The following is a 6,825-nucleotide window of genomic DNA, read 5'->3' on the forward strand; positions in this document are numbered from 1 at the left end:
TTATTAGTAAACCAGGGGCTCTTGTCTAGACCAGATGGATACATTGGCCAGTTTTTCAACACTTCTGCATATAATCTACTCCACTGCGCACAGCACCTAGTGAGAAGCCAATAAATGTTGTTGACTGACTGCTTCCTATCTAGTTAGAAAATGGGGTAAAAACTAAACATGTTTATGGTACCTTTCCCAGCTTCAATATTTTAACTTCTCAGAGGAGCCAAGTGTGGCTAGAAATGGTGTGAGCCACTTCAATCTTGTTACCAGAAGTGTTTGAGAACGATTAACTTATTTAGAAATAGGCCAGAAGGTATAAAAAAAAAAAAAAAAGGAAAGGAAAGAAAAGAAAAGAAAAAAAAAATGAGCAGCATGGCTTTAAAGTCAAATTACCTGCTGTTTCTCTATGGACACTTTGACCAAGTTTAAGGCATTAAATCTAATTTTAAAATGTGATTACATATGGAAAGCACCAAGTATAATCACGTGTAACAATAGCAGGGGTTAGGCTGAAGGACACACCGTTCTTTGCTCAAAATGAAAAGTTAATTTTAAAAGGTACGTGAATAAAAGAGAAATATGGCATGGGAAAGTTTTGAAACAGGATATTGTGAAGTCAATGCATTACTTTTCTACTCTCTTCAACAAAATGTAATCATTCAAAAAACTCCTTATTATTCAAGTAATAAAAAAATATGCTTTCTCAACAGTTGTAAAATACCCGGCCTTGGCTATGCTTCTTGAAAATGATGGTATTGAGAAATAGAAAAGGAAAAAAGAATAACTCATGAGTATCGATCCTGGATGTAAATATTTTATTCCATTTTTACCCTGTGTGTTAATATGTTCTTCCTTTATTCACATTTAAAATTGCAGATACTCAGGAAATATGTTTTTATTACATCTTTAAAGTTTGATTTCCCGTCTTCAGAATTTAAAAGATTCTCTGTAATTTCTAATGATTTTCATTCTTCTAGTTCGAATCTGCTTTAATATGACTGCAACATATATGTTGTATTTATTTATACAAATGGTTTAAAGATTTGTAATAATTCGGATCTAAATGGTCAAAAAATGAGTGTTTAGACACAAGTTACATGACATGTTTATCTACAGTGCTGATGGAAGACATGACCAGATATGCAGGAATTATTCCTCCGTGCGATACCATTTCTGTTTGAAACAATCTAAACTTAAAAGTATATGGCTTTACCAAAAGGAGATGGAAGACGACTTTAAAAATCAAAGATTGCATTACATTAGTGATCTGGCACAATCCTTGAGAAGAATGGTTATTTAATCAAATGAATTCTTTTTAATTCAATGAAATGGATTTGTATATGCTGAGGTAGGGAATATGTGTTTGCTCACAAGTTAGCAATCTTTACTCGTGAAGAGCTGCTAACATTTCTGTTGATTGATCAGTGGATTATAGATGTTTTGGGGTCACTTTCCTCCAATTCTCTCCATTCCCTTGCCATTTTTTCTTTTCGGCTTCCTTCAATTCACTTCCCATCTGTGCTCCGGAATCAAGGGAAATCATAACTCTAGACGAAAATAGCTTTCTAAGAACTGGGTGCCCACCTACAGTTCATTTTCTGACACTGGTTACCAAAAATGTTTTCTTTGGCAACTGAAATTAACATTCCAACAATAACAGAAATTGCTAAATATTTCATCAACTTCCCTAGAACTACGTCTGCCGTCCTCTGAGGCCACGCAAGAGCACCCACCTCACTGAAGAAAGGAAATTGTTCGCCCTCACTGTCGACTGCTGGGTGCAGATGGAGGAGTTGGGACATACTGATGGCATCCGCCATTCTCAACAATGAAACAACTGCTGTTCCCAATCCTTAGCCCTCTTTGGAGTGCTTGAAAAGCTCTTGTCTGGCTTTGTGTGAATGATTTCCTGTCTGAATGACCTCGTTCTCATCTTTTCAGTTCCTTTCCTCTGTTCAAACCCCTTCCTTATCTGGCAGGGCACAAAGGTACCGGTAGCACACCCGCATAACCACAGAGGGAGGGGCACTCAGCCCGGGACCACGTGCCCACTGCAGGGGCCACAGCCCAAGATGAAAGATACATTTAAGGATTCCTTCGAAGATCTCAAAAAAAAAAAAAAAAACTTGCTTTCCATTTTAACCTTCCTCATTTTGCACATAACTAAAACAGTTGAAATTCATTGTTCAACATTTGTCATATGACCTTTTTTTTCTACAGATATTACAATCTAACCATTTTTTATGTCATTCCGATGAGAGAGATTAGTCATTTTATGGCTTTATCCTGGCTTATAGATTTGGAAGGGACGCTTTTACTTTCTTTCTTTCTCTTTTTTTTCCTTTTTTTTTTTTTTTTACAGATTTGAAGTGGATTCTGGATAGATTTTGAACGTATCATAAATTAGCTTTTCCTACCCGGAACTATTTTCCTGTTCTAAAGTCTGAAGCAATTATAAAGTTTGAGGAAAAGACTCATTGATAGTTTGGGAACTATTAAGCGAAGGTCTCATTTCCCACACTGAAGTAGAGAATGAGTTAGTACAAAGCTCAGTTCCTGGAAAGACTCACTGCTGATGCTGATTTAAAAAAAGAAAAAAGTTGCCAAGAAAAAAATGCTCCTTCTATTCTACATAAATGTCTTCCATTCAAACTTAAACATAAAAACTGGTAATATCCAGAATGATAATTTGGATTATGTAATCAGTGTTAAGTGGATTTTTAAATATGGAAAATTTCACTAACTTTCTTAGCTTTAACTAAAAATAATTTGAACATGGTGAGGAGTTTCATATGTATGTATTACTATGCAGTACGGTGCCGACTCTGATTGCATTCAATATTCCATCTGGTTCAAACCATGTTTACTCATTTCTCCTCTATGTACCCTTCTTGAAAACTTTGCTCACTTCTCTTTAGAAGACTTTAAAACGCTCTGAGTCTGTCTCAGAGATAAATGCCCAGGGAAGTTCAATGCAACAAACCTCGAAGTAATCTAAATGTCTATCAATAAGGAAGTAATTCAGTTTAAAAATTATATGCTCATATCGTGGGATATTTTGCAACGGGGAAAATAGGAGGTAGGATACGGTTGCCGATTTGAAAAGACGTCAAGATATGTTGCTAACTTTTAAGATATGAGGGCAAGTTGTAGAACGGTGTGTGTAATAATTTCATACATTATCCTTAAACTCCATGTAGCCATAGAAAAATACAAAGATAAATAGGTTGATAACTATAGCTCTAGATAGATTAAAAGGTAGATCGGTAGGTGGATAACGGAAGTAGGAGGAGGTGTGTTTGGGAATTTTTGAGAGGGAATCAATAGACACTGATAACAAATGTTTTTTCCGTAGGGTTCAAATGAAATGTGGGAAATGAGACCTTTACTTTCCTCCAAACACCTTTCCGTAGTGTCTGCATATTTTCGTAAATGTGTTTTACACTTCAAAAAAATTATGTGTTTCTGTAGTATATAGCATTGACTTCGCATTCCAAACATTCTGCCTTTCTCATTTCCGAGATACTCGTATTTACTCAGTCATCTGTGTTCCAACTTAACACACGTCACTTACGCGCACTCTCTGCCCTTGGTCTGAGGTAGCTTCCTCCTTTGATTCTGTCCTTCTTCCCTTCTTTGAGCTTTGAAGTTTTCTCTCTCCCGAGAAAGAAACTGATTAAATAGATTTGGGCATTCTCATCTCCTGAGCATGGCTTAAAGCATATTCTCTCTTAAGCCAGAGAGCAATTAACTGCATTTTTAACTTATATATTCAAATTAAATGTTTCCAACACGAAGCACATGACTTTCAATAAAGACTGTTTCTCTCCAACCACGAATGCGCATTAAAGATTCAACGACTGGGGCACCTGGGTGGCACAGCGGTTAAGCGTCTGCCTTCGGCTCAGGGCGTGATCCCGGCGTGAGGGGATCGAGCCCCACATCAGGCTCCTCCGCTGGGAGCCTGCTTCTTCCTCTCCCACTCCCCCTGCTTGAGTTCCCTCTCTCGCTGGCTGTCTCTATCTCTGTCGAATGAATAAAATCTTTAAAAAAAAAAAAAAAGATTCAACGACTAGACTGTCCTCGAAGCATCCTGGGATGGGAGAGAGTAGAACTAATGAGAAATGTAAATATCGTTTGGAACACACTCTCTCAAGAGGACTGATGCCCAACCAGTTACTAGCATAACCTACAACAAAGTGAAGGGGTGCTCCTTCTTCCTGGATGCCTCGGGACTCCCATTCAACTTCCTAAATCTCACTCTTTCAATTATACCAGTTTTTACGCATTTGCAGAGGACTGGCAGACTCCTTGCAACGTGCGCTCCCCCTAGAAACGTGGTCTTTAGTCATCACCTCATTAGGGGCAGGTCACGCCGACCCCAGCCCTTCTGGGACGTGCACACCTTCAACCCAGCTGACTGCTTCCACGTCTCATACTGCGATCAGTTCCACTGTTTCACAGAGAAGTGGGCACTTGATAAACGCCGCCAACCATGTAAAGGTAATGAGAAGAGTTAAAGAGGCAGCTCAACTCCATTTGTGCAACAAGCGCCCATCGCACACTTACCGCGCACGGTGTGTTATGTGTTAATGGGCGGACGTAAAGTGATTCCGTTTACTTATCCTTACAATGAGGCCATTGAACCGGATGATCTCCAAGGTGAATCGTGGGTCTAATACTCTATGATTCTAAATGGGAATTTCTAAATGAGAACTAGAACTAAGCCTCTTTCCTTGATTTAACCTTAGGGACAGGGGACTAGAATAATTGCATGTAAAAATCTTTAAAATATGAGCACATATTTAGTGCAAAGAAGTGCTAAAGGAATGGAAAGTAATTTCAGGTGGATCAGTAAAGAATGCTTTTTATTTTTTATTTATTATTGTTTTTAAAGATTTATTTTTATTGGGCCCCTGGGTGGCTCAGACGTTTAAGCATCTGCCTTTGGCTCAGCTCCTGATGTCCAGGGTCCTGGGATCAAGTCCCAGGGGGCTCCCTGCTCAGTGGGGAGCCTGCTTCTCCCTCTGCCTCTGCTGTTCCCCCTGCTCGTGCTCTCTCTCACGCTCTCTCTCTTTCTCTCTCAAATAAATAAGTATAAATCTTTTTTAAAAAGATTAATTTTTATTTATTTGAGGGGGCAGAGGGAAAAAGAGTCTGAAGCAGACTCCATGCTGAGCATGGAACCCAAGACAGGGCTCAGTCTCACAACCCTGAGATCATGACCTGTTCTGAAATCAAGAGTCCAATACTTTAACAACTGCACCACCCAGGGACCCTAAGAATGCTTTTTTTTTTTATTTTAATGTTTTTTTATTGTATTATGTTAGTCACCATACAACATCCCTGGTTTCTGATGTAAAGTTTGATGATTCATTAGTTGAGTATAACACCCAGTGCACCATGCAACACGTGCCCTCCTTACTACCCATCACCGGTCTATCCCATTCCCCCACCCCCCTCTCCTCCGAGGCCCTCAGTTTGTTTCTCAGAGTCCATAGTCTCCGTAAGAATGCTTTTTAGACCAGGTGACTCTCTAGCTGTATCTTGTAGGACGTTATGAATGGAAGTAACAGGAAATTTGAATGAATTCCAAGTTGAGATTAGAGGAATACTAGAATGTTCATTCTTGTCCCTTCCACACTCAGAAATGACACCATTTCCAGGCAGAATGAGAAGGTAGAATAGTTTTGACTTAACCATAAATGACAGAAGAGGCAACAATTTACAAAAATATAAAGATGGAGTGGTAACTCCACAGATGTTGAGAAATGCGATCGAGCATCCAGCACGTGGGGGAAGACTGGAATTTCAGAGAAGAAAGAGCTGAGGAGGAAGAGGTAATGCTGAGGCGGAAAAGAGAGGAGGTCTGCATGACAGCCGGAGAATGTCCGGAAGCATCTAAGCATCTAGACTTGAAAGCTCTATGCCTTTGCATGATGCTGGTAGGCAAGAGATCTTAGAAACCAAAACATTAATCTCCCACGCCAACTCAAGTCTCTGTAATTGTGATTTATGAAAGATAACTTGAGTTAAGGGTTGCTTGAAATTCTTTGTCCTTTATGTATATATTTAGTAAGGAGTTAGATGCAGGTGTAGGAAATGCTACCAGAGAAATAACTGGCTCAGCATGGCTGAGCAAGATCTTTCCCGGGTCAAAAAGGAGAGGATGAGGACAACATGCCACCTGATTTCCCTCCAAAGCCTCCTAGGGCTGCCCCACACAGGGCTAACTCCGGGAATAGAAACAGCCAATGACGAGTAGACTGCATTTTTAAAAATTTGTAAATCTCTCTAAAAAAAAAAAAAACCCACTCAATTTGTCAACCCACTCTCAAGATTTTTTTTCTCTCCAATAATTGCTCATACAGCTTTAAGGTTACACAAACTAATTGGGGGCGCCTGGGTGGCACAGCGGTTAAGCGTCTGCCTTCGGCTCAGGGCGTGATCCTGGCGTTACGGGATCGAGCCCCACATCAGGCTCCTCCGCTATGAGCCTGCTTCTTCCTCTCCCACTCCCCCTGCTTGTTCCCTCTCTCGCTGGCTGTCTCTATCTCTGTCAAATAAATAAATAAAATCTTCAAAAAAAAAAAAAAGGTGACACAAACTAATTGAAATATGTTCAGTTCAATATAGTCTGATTCCATGCTGCCAGTAACGAAACTTGAGTGCCCTGGACTTTCTTCTACTGAATTAAGTGGACATTTGTATTTTCTCTTCCTATCCAGAAGCAACTCAGAATTAAACATGAAAGAAGTGGGATTTTCAACTGAACACAGCCTTCTTGTGTGTTAGACTTGCTAGAAATGGATCCTCTAGCTTTGCTTTGTT

The sequence above is a fragment of the Ailuropoda melanoleuca genome, chromosome 18, assembly GCF_002007445.2.
Source record: "Ailuropoda melanoleuca isolate Jingjing chromosome 18, ASM200744v2, whole genome shotgun sequence".
In the NCBI taxonomy this organism is placed as follows: Eukaryota; Metazoa; Chordata; class Mammalia; order Carnivora; family Ursidae; genus Ailuropoda; species Ailuropoda melanoleuca.